Source organism: Triticum dicoccoides, chromosome 3A (assembly GCF_002162155.2).
Source record: "Triticum dicoccoides isolate Atlit2015 ecotype Zavitan chromosome 3A, WEW_v2.0, whole genome shotgun sequence".
In the NCBI taxonomy this organism is placed as follows: domain Eukaryota; kingdom Viridiplantae; phylum Streptophyta; class Magnoliopsida; order Poales; family Poaceae; genus Triticum; species Triticum dicoccoides.
In genome coordinates this window covers 443,008,639-443,023,760 of record NC_041384.1, presented here as the reverse complement: position 1 = coordinate 443,023,760, position 15,122 = coordinate 443,008,639, and positions in this window count along the sequence as shown.

Here is a 15,122-nt window from a genome sequence, read left to right as displayed (position 1 = left end):
AAGGCCGTCCGCGCGCGTCCGTTTCACCCCAAACCGAGCGCAAGTTTGGGCCGGGGATAGATCGAAAACGGACGGAAGTCGGACATTTGTCCGTTTGAGGCCGCGCGTTGGGCCGCGCTATTCGTCCGTTTTACTCTAAATAAACATACCCGGATAAGATAGGGTCGGATGGTGGAGTTGGCCTCAGGGTTCTGCAGCGGCAAGAGGGCATGGTACAAGGAGGGAGGGACCGACGGATGTACCCGGCCAGTGATGTGATGCTGATGGCGTGCCGGGAAATCTCGGGACACAGGGGTCGATCGGACGGTACTGTACTGCCGTGGCCGAGATACGTACTACACACGCAATGGCGTCTGCCGCAGCGCAGTTGGCACTTTGGCACGGCAGCAATAGTAGTACTACCCCGGAGTATCGTTTGTCGAGCCGCTCCGTTCGTGCGTACGTACGTACTACGGTTAATGCGCGTACAGGGGCGTGACATTACGCATCACGAGTCAGAGCTGCATGGTTGGACATATGGTCGCTAGCTAGGGCACGTACACGCACAATTATTTCGTCGTCCTCCGACCTCTGGCCAATAATTAGATACCGCTGCACCTCTTTATCCGTTGTGTAAGGCGCTGCTGTCACTTTGGACACCATCATCCACGTGGTTCCCCCAACTTAACACATGACCAGTGGAGTAAGAAAGGTTGAGTAGACGGTCAATTCATCGACGTACGGTTCGTGCGCGTCACATCCTTCTCTGAAAGTTAGACATTGTGATTAATTTCTTGGAATGCAAGCATTCAGTAACAAGAAAGTTAACGAGACATGACTCCAACCACTCCATTTCAAATCGATGGCACATCTGCTGATTGGTCACTATTGCTTTGATAGGTAATTTTATTCGGACTAGGACTTGGGGTTGGCTAGGCACGAAGTAGTAGAAGCCTCCGGTGATGCATCGAAAGCGAGATGAGTACATATCCGATTACATGACTAGTTTTGCGTACTAGTATATTTGTTTGGTCGATCATCTTTATGCACCGTATTCTCTTTTTTTGAGGAAATTATGCACCGTATTCTCATTTAAAGTATATGGAAAATGTATACCTAAAGATCCTGAATCCTAGAGTTGAAGATCCCTGAACAAAACCCTTTTTTGTCGGTGCATGCGTGTCTTAGCATTTCCGGCGAAACGATGGCCAATCATGTGCGCATGATTTGGTTTCTTCGCCGGCAATTAATGCACCCTCCGCTAGATCCTCTCCGTCTCCGGGGAGCGATGCAGTTGATAAACTGGAGATGGAACGCGCGGGTCGAAATTAAGCCCGCGCGGGACCAAAAAATGAAAACTCCCGAGCGGTCCGCGAGGGTCGACGGAGGCGGGGCGTAGGTAGGGAGTGGCGCGCAATGATTACGGCGGCGATCTGCGGCCCGACAGGCCGACTCGTCTACCCCCGAACTGGGGGACCTGCCGGTTATTCTCCTGCACCCCGCCCATGCGCCGGGCCACGTGGTGGAGCGCCGGGCCCCGGCTCCTTTCCTGCTGCGTGGGCCACTCCACCCAGCAAGATACTACAACCGACGAAGTAGTTTTTGACATGACGAGTCGGGTCAAACACATTGCACTCTCTTCTCTCTGCACCTCTGGCCTCCGCTATGGCCACAACCAAGTGCGTACAGTACTGTACATCATATGGATGGATAGTTCAGTTTCACGCGGATAATCATGCTGGCGCGGTGGCACCGTGAGAAGGATAAATCTCAACGAATGGATTATAAAAGAAAGATCGACAAAAGTTGGATTTTATGAACTCAAGATGAAGCATTAGGTGGATACAAACACAATAAACACGCACCGGCATCTGCATAATTAGGATGCACACAACCAACGCCCACCCACCCACACACATACACAAAAACACACCGGCAATAGCAAAATCATATAAGACGAAAGTTATGTCTAAACGAGGAAAAAAATACCCAAAAGCGATATAATGTTGTATCGACAAACTATAACCGCCCCAGACAAGGACAACGGGGTTCTTCACCAACAACGCCTTCAGCAAGGGAGCAGTGCTCAAGCGTCGTCGTCACCGGGTCCAACCACCAAAGGCGGATTCTACGTTTTCACCCTAAAGAACCATCTGACCATATCTGAGCATTGTCTTCAACAAGGTAACAACGCAAAACATCGCCATTGCCAGGTATGACCCACTTGGGTTAGACCTAAGTTTTCACCCCGAAGCTCGTCGAAGTCAATCATGTGTTGCCGCTGCCATTTTTGGCGATCCAAGCGACCACATGCTGATTTAGAGAACCGATCGCCACTGTTGCACGACCATACCTTTGCGTCAAGTCGTGCGCGTAGATTGCATTTCACTGCCGAGGGAAACTACCAGATCTGGAGAGAGGAACCCTCGCGGAGATCTTTTGATGGCCACCGCAATCTGCAGCAAGGTTGCCGTCGAAGTCCAGAGCGGTCACATGTTGCCTCCATAGCCGCCGGGGATGAAGAAGTCGGACCGACAAATCAACCAGTCCGGGATGCCATCTGCACAAACACAACCACCGTAGCACAACCATGAAACCTACGAGCTTCACCACAGTGTTGTTTCGCCGGCCGCGACCAAAGCCCTAGCCACAAGTGTAGCCCCCGTCTGTGGGCGGCCACCCAAGTTTGGCAACACCCAACCATGCCGGAAGTAGGCACCACTTCCACACGACTGGACATCGAGGCCGGACTCTACTTAGCAAAGCTAAGAGCTGCAGGGAGGCCTAACCAGGCTGCTCGCGGCTCGAGCAACACATGGGCAACGAGATCCAATCGAGGCAGACGACCACGAGGGAGAGATCCCGCTGTCGCCGACCACGGCGAGGAGCTTTGCCCAGCGGCATTGGCCGACGACAGAGGAGAAAGGAGGTAGAGAATGGACTAGGGTGGCGGTGCTGAATCTGCCGCCCGAGTCGCCCACAGGATGATGCATGGCCGTTACATTTCTATTTCCGGTTCACTCTCCTCGAATCGTGAATGGATTATCAAATGGGCTTGGGTGTCAAAATGTTACTCTGACGGTTCTTCTCGTGGATGAATATAGGCGATTTGATTCTGTCATGGCTGTAGATAAATCTGTAGTCACAAATGAAAGAATGACAATCAACTAATAATAATACGGTGTAAGGGAAACTCCAACCGGGACATCAAATCGACATTATCAAACGTCCGAACATGGACATCCAACCAGAGTTACCTGATGTCTAGCCCCATTCGTTTTTCTTTTGTACTCTGAACATTGAAAATAATCAAAGATAAAATACCACAATATGGTTTCTGGAAGCGATTTTTTTTCTTAGAGACAGGTAAGTATCATTATGAGGTGTGTATCAACTATTAAATTCTCTGTTCGGTTTAACAATGGTGTTTCAGATATTTTCACCCCTTCTGGAGGTCTGAGGCAAGGAGACCCTCCATCGCCCTATTTATTTTTGTTATGTGTCGAGGGTTTCTCTACATTGCTCAGCAAGGCCCAACAGGACAAAAAAACAGAGTATAGTTTGGGAGGGACGACCCTCACATAACTCACTTGCTTTTCGCGGATGATAGTATTGTGTTTCTTGAAGCGGAAATGACTAGTATGGTGGAATTAAAAACATATCCTCTCGGTTTATGAGGAAGCCTCGGGTCAAAAGGTTAATCTTTAGAAGTCATCTAGCGGAGCTAGGTTTGATCATTGACAAGGGTTGTGAGGACAATCATAAGAAGCTATGAAGGGTAGAGTGGTTATTCAGTCATAAGCCTTAACTAAAATGTATTTGGGCCTACCAACGGTGGGTGGATGATCAAAAGAGGGGTGCTTCAAATATGTCAGGGAAGGATCAACGCAAAATTGTTTGGATGAAAGTCTCATGGTTTGTCAAAGAAGGGAGAGAGGTGTTGGTCAAATCTGTTCTTCAGACCACATTGACATTTGTTATGAGTTGTTTCCGTTTCACCAAAATTTTGTGCCAGAACCTAAAAAAAATCTTGTCAAAGTTTTGGTGCGGAGCAGAAAACACTAAGCGCCAAGTTCATTGGATTTCTTGGGATAAGATGTGCAAATGCAAATGGCTAGGAGGTATGGAGTTCAAAGATTTTGAAGCCTTCAACAAAGCCCTTTTAGCAAAGTAGGTGTGGTGAATTCTTACAGTCCTGGATTCTTTGTGCACTAGAGTTTTGAAAGCTAGGTATTTTCATCAAGAAGAGTTCATGAATGCCACAAGACCCAAGAGTGTATCATGAACTTGGAAGAGCACCATACATGGGTGAAGCCTGCTGAAGGGACTTCAACTGAATTCCAAGAGATGTTGCAAATAAACCTATTAGGGCGAAACATAACAAAATATTCACATATCTGATGATCTGCTCAATTACTTGGGTAAGGAGTGGAACGTCGAAACCTTACAACGGGTTTCCGTGATAGTGATGTGCATGATGGTAGGCAAACTGCAATTAGGGGGCCGGAAGATAGGTTACTTAACATGGAAGTATGCCAAAAATTGCACATTCTCAGTACACTCAACTTATCACTTAGAGGTCAGCCTTAAGGATCATGAAAAAGCTACACTGCAAGGTTCATTATCGGTTGCGGACCAACAAGGGTGGAAAGAGTTGTGGAGTACGGGGCAAAGCCAAAATCCATGTTTGGAGACTGTGGAAGAATGGGTTTGTTGTAGAGGTGATGGAGTTGCATAGGCATAGAATTAATTGGGGGGGGGGGGTTGTGTCGTGTGCGAAGAGACAACTTTTCACCGGTTTTTGGAGGTGTCCATATGTTGAACAATGTTGAAAGATGATTCAATAGGACCCGATGTGGTTTAGGGTTAGGGTTTTTATTCATGTTTTCCGCTGCAAAATAAATAAAAGTGCTCTTTTTAAAAGGTCAATAGAACTAAAGTGAGAGTTAATTTTTAAGAGCATGTTAAAGTAATTATTGACACAATTATGATTCTGTTACTTTATGACCAACGTTGTTAATAACATAATCATGATTTATTGTTGTTATATGTGCATTTATTCCTATTTCCCGCCCAATGGTGATATAGTTTCAATTGCACAAACAGTTGTATGTTTTAATTTTGACCAACGTTGGATTAATGCATGCAATTGTTGTTATGATCTCACTTCATTGTGGTTTTCGGGAGGGTACTACTTGATGATCTGTATCAAGAATATTCCAACCCTCAGAAGTGACAACTACACTAAATGGAGAAAGAAGGTCGACTTGGCTTTTGATTGTGCTGAGGTGGACTGGGTTGTGGACACCCCACAACCGGTCAAAGCAATAGAGCCGGTCAGAGATGCAAATGATGATGATGCTGCTTGGGACAAATAGAAGAGGGGTCATGCTCTAGTGCAGATGTCATATACCCTCGACAACCAAAACCGGCTCACCGCCAATAAAAAGTGCATGGCTTTCATAAAGAACACAATTGAGAACACTATTGTGCGCTCAATTGCAGAGTGTACTTTCGTAGGGGGTTTATTGAAAAGATAAAGAGACAGTTCACTGGCTCTTCAAAGACATATGCTACCCAGTTGCTAAAGTAGCTGGTGACAGAAAAGTACACAGGCGGTGGACATGGCATAAGAGAGCACATCCTGAGGATGAGCAACATGGCAGCTAAGCTTATACCCATGGATTCGGATTTGGAGCTCAAGCCTGCACTCCTTGTTCACCTGGTTATGGCTTCACTGCCAAAAGAGTTTGACACTTTTGTTGTCAACTACAACATGTCGCCTGAAAAATGGGACATTGAAAAGACCATAGCCATGTGTGTGCAAGAAGAGGACAGACTTAGAACCTCACATGGTGGTTCTCTGAACTATGTGAAGGATAATAATAAAAAATAACTACAGTCAAAGTAGAAATGGTTCCCCTTCAAAGTCACATGGAAAAACTCCCACACAATATCAGCATCGGCAAAAGTCTCTTCCAGTGGACAAAGATACATGTCTCCATTGTAAGCAAACTAGGTATTACAAGAAAGATTGCCCTGTTTGGCTAAAGTCAATAATGGCAAAGAGAGGTAACAACATTGTTTCCTTTGTAAATGAATCCTTGTATACACAATTTTCGAAATCTACTTGATGGATTGACTCAGGTGCAACTGTTCATGTTGCAAATTCATCATGGGGATTCCATTCGACGCGGACTACACAAAGAAGCGAAAGAAGCATTGAAGTTGCAAATGGAGTTCAAGCAGAAGTTGAAGCTGTCAGTGACATCTCCCTGGAGTTAGCTGATGGATTCAAGCTTCGGCTTACAGATGTTTTATATGTTCCTTCATTACACAGAAAATTGATTAGTGTTTCATGTTTGGATAAAGATCATTATGAATGTCATTCTGGACATGGCAAGTGTGCCATATGGTTTCATAATACTCATGTGGGTGTTGCTTTCCTTCACAATGAGGTTTATTTATTATCACTACATGAAAAAGTGTATTCAGTGTGTAATGGGAATGAGCATGTTTCCGCGTCGGATAAAGAACAAAAGAAAAGAAAGAGAACTCATGACTAATCGAAATTATGGCACTGTCGCTTGGGCCATATTTCGAAGGGGAGAATAGAAAGACTGGTTAAAACTGAAATTCTTCCTCCATTAGAGTTCTCAGACTTAGAACAATGCATAGATTGCATTAAAGGAAAGTATGTAAAACATATCAAAAAAGGTGCAAACCATAGCACAGGAACACTAGAAATCATTCACACTGACATTTGTGGACCATTTCCTGTGAAAAGTGTGGATGGCTATGACTCGTTCATAACATTCACAGATGATTACTCCCGATATGGTTATATTTATCCAATCAAAGAAAGATATGAAGCGTTGGATAAATTTAAGATATTCAAAGCTGAAGTTGAAAATCAGCATGATAAAGGAAAAAAGATAGTAAGATCTGACCGTGGGGGGAGTACTACGGTCGGCACACTCCATATGGCCAAGTCCCTGGACCCTTTGCAAGGTTCTTGCAGTAGACTGACATAGTGGCCCAGTATTCAATGTCAGGAGAGCCTCGGCAAAATGGAGTAGCTAAAAGGCGTAACCGTACACTAATGAATATGGTGCGCGACATGATGAGTTACTCCACCTTGCCATTGGGATTATGGATGGAGGCGCTTAAAACCACCATTCACATTCTCAATAGAGTACCAAGCAAGTCGGTGCCCAAAACACCGTACGAGTTGTGGACAAGAAGAGTGCCCTCCCTACAACACTTCAGTGTGTGGGGGAGCCCAACTAAGGCCAAAGTGTTTAATCCAAATATTGCAAAGTTAGATCCCAAAACAGACAGTTGCCACTTCATTGGCTATCCTGATGGAGACATGTATCTCTCTGGGCAGTAGAAACGAAACCCTTTTGATCTATCAGGATAGCCAATTAGGTGGCAAGTGACTGTTTTGGGATCTAACTTTGCAATATTTGAATTAAACACTTTGGTCTCAGCTGGGCTCCCCCACACCTTGAAGTGTTGTAGGGAGGGCACTCTTCCTCTCCAAAACTCGTACAGTGTTTTGGGCACCGACTTGCTTTGTACTCTATTGAGAATGTGAATAGCAGTTTTAAGCGCATTCGTTCATAATCCCAATGGCAAGGTGGAGTGACTCATCTTGCTGCACACCATCTCTACTCCTAATGGAGCAGTTGGTAGTCTCGCTTCCAGGTTTTTTTTCGTCCCACCTACCATGGTTTTTTTTCAACCGGTTTTTTTCATCACACCATCCCCACCCCTACCCCACCCCATTCACCGCACGCAGTCAGGTTCCGTTTCCCCCCTTAAGTCCCCGATTCATGCATGACAATCAATTCTTTCCAAACGCAATCATGCATGACAATCAATTCTTTCCAAACGCAATCAATTAACTTAAGGTAACCAGACACAATCAATTCAATAAAACAGAGCGATATCTCGGGCGATTTTCTTGCTCCCGATATATAATGGTGCTAGCCAATCTGTTAACAAATGAGAAGGAAACAATCACGTGTATGTAGGGAAGATAATCGTGGAGATTGCAGGGCAGTTAAGGCCGTGCGTCACATGTAGGAAGGATTTCCCGAGTTCAGCGAAAGAGAAGGAAATCTGAGTTGGTGAATAGTCTCCACGATTTATTTTCGTCTGGCTTTTTTTCGTCTGGTTTTTCTTCGTCCCACCTCCCACCACCACCCTCTCACCGGTTTTCCTCTTTTCTCGTCTAACCGGCAACACCCAATGTATTTATGGTAATCAATCACAATTAATCCACGTATGGTAAGGCTATAAACTCAGAAATCTCAAATATGATTATTATAGTAATAAATCCATCCAGGTATGGTAAGGTCATAACTCAGGAAATTTCGAATATGGTAATTATATGGCAATAAATCAATCCAGGTATGGTAAGGCTATAAATATAAAGGAAAACTATTCCTGTGAGACGTCTAATACATGGCTTTCGTCAGACCAGCATCTCACCAATCGTTTTGGAGCCATGCATCCAACAACACCTGGCTGTACTATATAACCCCTCCGAATCATCCTCACATCCACCATCAAACCCTAATCAACTACCTCGCCACCCTCTCTGCCACACCTGCCATCTGGATCCTCCTCGCTTCAACCTCGCTCTTATCGCACCACCGCATCTACGTTCGACCAGCAAGTCCTCCGGCAAGAACGCACACACCATGTCGCCTTGATGGCTAAGCATGTGCATGTGTGCTTCATGCCCCCACAACGCTCCTTGTGATCCGTTCGTCGCGCTGCATCCCCAATCTGGCCGGTGTGGCACTGTAATTTCGCCGGTGTGCAGACCTTCGTTTCCTCTGCTACTCCTCGTCAGACATTTTGTATTGCTGCTTGAAGTGGTATGGTCGTGCTCTGCTCGTTGAAGCCTGTAATTGGGGCTGCATGCTATAGACTCATGAGGTCCCTTTTCAATGTGGCTGCGTGGTAGCGATGCTCTCATGCGTGCTACGTCGGCTGTGCTCCAGCGGTCTTGCATTTGGCCGGGCTGAAGGATACCATATGTGTAGTAGCCACACGTGATTCAGATTTTGTTCACATTGGAAGTACAAGTGATTGTTGTTGGAAACAAATTTCCACCCTTTTGGAAGCATAATTTTCTTCGGTCAAAATGTATATGTAAAATTATTGGTATACTTTCTACCTGCAATTCAATTACCTATCAATGGTGTATCCAACATTGCTCTATTTTTCTTCCTACACATAAGAAAAATCTCTATTCCTAAAGGAGCAGTTGGTAGTCTCGCTTCCAGGTTTTTTTAGTCCCACCTTCCACGGTTTTTTTTCGTCCTAAAAAAATCTACGAAATTTCGTAGGTTAACCAGGGACAACTCCCACCTCCCAGGTTTTTTTCGTCCCACCTCCCATGTTTTTTTTGGTACCTCGTCCCACCTCACACTAAGCCGCCACGAACCGCGAAAACCGCCTACCTTAGCCAAATCAACAAATCTCTCTCATTAATGCAATTTTCTTTAGGAAACAAATAATGGATTCTTTCCTACCTGAGCCAAATCAACGGATCTTTTCTATTAATGCAATTTGCTTTAGCAAACAAATAATAGATTCTTTCCTACCTTAGACAAATCAACGGATCCCTCCCATTAATGCAATTTGCTTTAGCAAACAAATAATAGATTCTTTCCTACCTTAACCAAATCTACGAAATCTCTCTCATTAATGCAATTTGCTTTAGGAAACAAATAATAGATTTTCAGGAAACAAATAATCTCTAATCTCTAATAATTTCTACTCCTAATGAAACAGTTGGTAGTCTCCTCCCACCTTCCATGGTTTTTTTTGGTACCTCCTCCCACCTTCGCTGGTTTTTTTTCGTAGATTTTTTTCGTTCCCTCCCCTCACTTCATCGGTTTATTTTCGCGTCACCCTCTCACACAACGAAAGAAATCTAAACAGATCAGAACTTTTCATACTGGCGCAAGTTATTTAGTAATGTAGAATCAATCACGAACAATCTCTAAAGATCAAATCTAAATTAATTAACCTTACCTTAAATCACTCAGTTACATTAATTAGAAAAAAAATAATTGATTTTCAAAAAATCGCTCAATCACGTAAACCTTACCTTAACTCACGGATGGTAATCAATCTCCAAACAAAGGAAACAATACATCGAGGGAGCAGTAAATAAACTCCCTTTCTTATGACATGTATATGATCTTTCCTTCCCTCTACGTTGTCGAGCGTTCTTGATTCTCGAGGCCGATGCTTGGGCTGCGTCACTGGGTCGCGACGGTGCTGGAGGACGAGGACGGCGAGGCCGGGTGCCGCGGCACCGCGTTGGCCGCGGCCGGTGAAGGGGGCAAAGAAGGGCGGCTTCCCTGGCCCTGGCCATGGCCGTGACCCTGTGAGTTGGTGCGGTGGAAGTGGCACTTGAAGGACACGGCGTGGGTGGCCGACGCGCAGACGCGCTTGGAAGCGGGCCCGTGGCCCGTGAAGGACGGCGCCGACGCCGACCCGGGCCACCTCCTCCGCGTATTCTTGGAGCTGTGGCTGGCCGATTTACATGAAATTAATTCCCTCAGTTGTGGTGGCAAATATAATACACATAATCCATATTGTTATGTACTAGCTTGTGTGTGTGAAATAGATGGATTATGGTCCCGTAGCCAATAAGATGGATATGTGTGTGTTAGAGAGAGAGAGAGAGAGGGAGAGGGGGAGAGAGTGAGGAAGAGGGAGGCAGAGAGTGTGTGTGAGGAATTGATGATAAAAAAGGTCGCCAATGTCACTTGATATATATGAGAATATTAATATTGAACTTTTAAAGTTAATGTGGCCCCGTTGCAACGCACGGGTGTTCTTCTAGTATCCATTAGTGTATGGTTACGCCTTTCAGCTACTCCACTTTGTTGAGGCTCGCCCGACATTGAATACTGGGCCACTATGTCAGTCTCCTGTAAGAACCTTGCAAAGGGTCCAGGGACTTGGCCATATGGAGTGTGCCGACCATAGTACCCACCCCCTACACACACACGATCAGACCTTACTATCTTTTTTCTTTTATCATGCTGCTTTTCAACTTCGGCTTTGAATATCTTAAATTTATCCAAGGCTTCAGATCTTTCTTTGATTGGATAAATATAACCATATCGGGAGTAATCATCTGTGAATGTTATGAACGAGTCATAGCCATCCACACATTTCACAGGAAATGGTCCACAAATGTCAGTGTGAATGATTTCTAGTGTTCCCGTGCTACAGCTTGCACCCTTTTTGATATGTTTTACATACTTTCCTTTAATGCAATCTATGCATTGTTCTAAGTCTGAGAACTCTAATGGAGGACAAATTTCATTTGAATTGTCTTTCTATTCTCCCCTTCGAAATATGGCCCAAGCGACAATGCCATAATTTCGATGAGTCGTGAGTTCTCTTTCTTTTCTTTTGTTCTTTATCCGACGCGGAAACATGCTCATTCGCATTACTCACAGAATACACTTTTGCACGTAGTGATAATGAATAAAGCTCATTGCGAAGGAAAGCAACACCCACATGAGTATTATTAAACCATATGGCACATTTGCCATGTCCAAAATAACATTCATAATGATCTTTATCCAAACATGAAACACTAATCAAGTTTCTGTGTAATGAAGAAACATATAAAACATCTATAAGAAGAAGCTTGAATCCATGAGCTAACTCCAGGGAGATGTAGCAGGCAGCTTCAACTTCTGCTTGAACTCGATTTGCAACTTCAATGCTTCTTTTGCTTCTTTGCGTAGTCCGCGTCGAATGGAATCCCTGTAATGAATTTGCAACAAGAACTGTTGCACCTGAGTCAAAGGAAACAATATTGTTATCTTGCCATTATTGACTTTAGCCAAGCAGGTCAATATTTCTTCTAATGCCCAGTCTGCTTACAATGGAGACATGTATCTTTGTGCACTGGAAGAGACTTTTGCTGATGTTGATATTGCATGGGAGCTTTTCCATGTGACTTTGAAGGGGAACCATTGCTACTTTGATTGTAGTTCTTTTTCTTATTATCCTTCACATAGTTCAGAGAACCACCATGTGAGGTTCTAAGTCTTTCCTCTTCTTGCACACACATGGCTATAGTCTTTTCAATGTCCCATTTTCTAGGTGACATGTTGTAGTTGACAACAAAAGTATCAAACTCTTTTGGTGGTGAAGCCATAACCAGGTGAACAAGGACTGCGGGCTTGAGCTCCAAATCCGAATCCATGGGTTTAAGCTTAGCTGCCATGTTGCTCATCCTAAGGATGTGCTCTCTTATGCCATGTCCACCACCTGTGTACTTTTTTGTCACCGGCTACTTTAGCAACTAGGTAGCATATATATTTGAAGAACCAGTGAACTGGCTATTTATCTTTTCAAAAAACTCCCCTCCGAAAGTACACTCTGCAATCGAGCCCACAATAGCATTCTCAATTGTGTTCTTTATGAAAGCCATGCACTTTTTATTGGCGGTGAGCCACTTGTGGTTGTCGAGGGTATATGACATCTCCACTGGAGCATGAACCCTCTTCTTTTTTGTCCCAAGCATCATCATCATCATTTGCATCTCTGACTGGCTCTGTTGGTTTGACCGGCCGTGGGGTGTCCACAACCCAGTCCACCTCAGCACAAACAAAAGCCAAGTCGACCTTCTTTCTCCATTCAGTGTAGTTGTCACCTCTGAGGGTTGGAACATCCTTGATGCAGCTCATCAAGTAGTACCCTCGTGAAAACCACAATGAAGTGAGATCATAATAACAATTGTGTGCATTAATCCAACATTGGTCAAAATTAAAACATACAACTGTTTGTGCAATTGAAACTATATCACCGTTGGGCAGGAAATAGAAATAAATGCACATATAACAACAACAAATCACGATTATGTTATTAACAACGTTGGTCATAAAATAACAGAATCATAATTGTTTCAATAATCACTTTAACATCCTCTTAAAAGTTAACTCTCACTTTAGTTCTATTCACCTTTTAAAAAGAGCACTTTTATTTATTTTGCAGCGGAAAACATGAATAAAAAATCCATGAACTTTATGCTTTTCAGAAGCATTTTTTTACTTTTCTATTTTCTAAAACAAACACTTTGTTGGATTAGTTCGAATAGTAAAATTCTGAGCAATGTTCTCTAAAAACTTTACATAATTCAATCGAAAACATGCTTCTGAAGACAAAAATAACAGACAAAACGCTGACGGGCCACTTTGCTTGCGTGGCCGGTCCCATGGCATGGGACACGCGCACCGCTCGCAGCCCATGGCCCGCTGGGCGTGCGCCGCTCTACAGACTAGACAACGCTACCCATGGCCCGCTGGGCGAGCGCCGCACGAGATCATGGGAATCCAACGGTCCAGTGCGCTCTTCGCTGGGTCAAAACCAGCCCCTGGTCATCCTCCCGAAAACCCTAACCAGTTTCTTTCTGCTCGCCTCTACGTCTCTGTAGCAGCGGGTTAGGGCAACGCGGGCCACCGGTGACTGCGTCGAACCACCGCGCCGTGCGAGCCCCCTTCCCTTTCCCCTTCTTCCTCCATCCTCACCCTCCACCTATGGCAGAGAGAGAGAGATGCGGTTGTGCCGCCTCTTCGACAGCGTTCTTTCCGATGGAGTGGTGGCGCGCCTGTTGTCCCCTTGCCGGCGTGCGCGAGCTCCCGAGGAGAGCGCGCTGCTGTCAAGCGGCGCAACGGCAGTGCCCTTCGCCGCCTCGGGGTACTGCTCCTTTCGAAATCCAATCGATCTAAACACGATAAAAGGGAAAAGGTTGTTCTTTTACTGTAATTAATCTAGAAGGTGTCGATCTCATTTGCTTTTCTTTCTACCTGAAAAATATAAGCCTAGCACTGCTCTGACACCAATGTTAAGTTCTCTAGGAACATCTAAGCTAGAGATTATTGGTAGGACTATCTATATATCGAATATGTCTAATCATTTGAGAAGGGAGGACAGAGAGATGGGGAAGAAGAGGAGTACTTTCTCCTTGGCTCGATGAGCCCGTGGTGTCGGACATGGTGAGGGCGACGGTGATGGCAGGGTGTGGTCAAGGCGGCGGCGGCGGAGCTTCCCGTCGCTATTGTGCTAACCTAGATCAGTAGGTGTATCAGCGAGGGTACGGTTCGCGATGAACCTCGTGTTGCGTGCCGCCGGCCCCCACCTCTTTATATCTAGCGCATGTGACAGGGGGCCGTCAACCATAGTGGGTTGAGCGCTCCCGAACAGGGCGCGGATCTAAGGGCCCGATGGGCCGTTGGGCCCACACGGGAGGAGATCAACCTAACATATTCTTTCACACCTCTGGAGTTTGTTGAGTCGCAACACATGTTATCATCCTGGTTACTTGATTGGATGGGCATGAAGAAAGAAGCAAAGAAGGCAATTATGATCATGATGCTTTGTCACATGTGGCTCATGTGGGAGAGAATTCCTTGTTTGGCCTTTTTTTTAAATTCGCTTCTCTTTTTGGCCCAATTTTTTTATTTTTCCTTTTTTGACACTCAAATTTCATTTTGTTCCCCATATGACACTTCCGTCAGTTTTGACATGTAACGATGTTAAGTTTAACCTGAAAAGACTATTTTACCCCTAGTGTTGTATGTGACCAAATTATTTACATACACACATTTAAAAAAAAGGAGGATGACCCTCGACCTCTGCATCTGGGTGATGCATACGACCATTATTAATTATTCGCACAAGACCTTACAAAGTCATACAACAATAAGACTAAAGCCGCCGTCTAAGCAACAAACTGACGCTACATCTATCCAGTTGATGAAGGGACGCAGACAGCCTGGGCCTAATACCAAACAGACATCGCAGCCAAACCTAAACATTTAAGACCTGAGGTCCCAACCAGGACGCCTGTCGGGTATGGGGAACCTACCAGTCCGGCGAACTCCTCAACTAGGACGCCTGCAGGGTATGAGGTCGCCGCAGCCACCTGCCACCAATCCATCTTCAGAGCTGTACTGTTGCATCAACCGTGTCAGGTCTCTCTGCCATCAACGCCACCACGACGCTAGACAGCGTCTTCCTCCTGCGCGAGACCATCCTCGCACATCAAACTCCGAATCAATTTGCTTTAGCAAACAAATAATAGATTC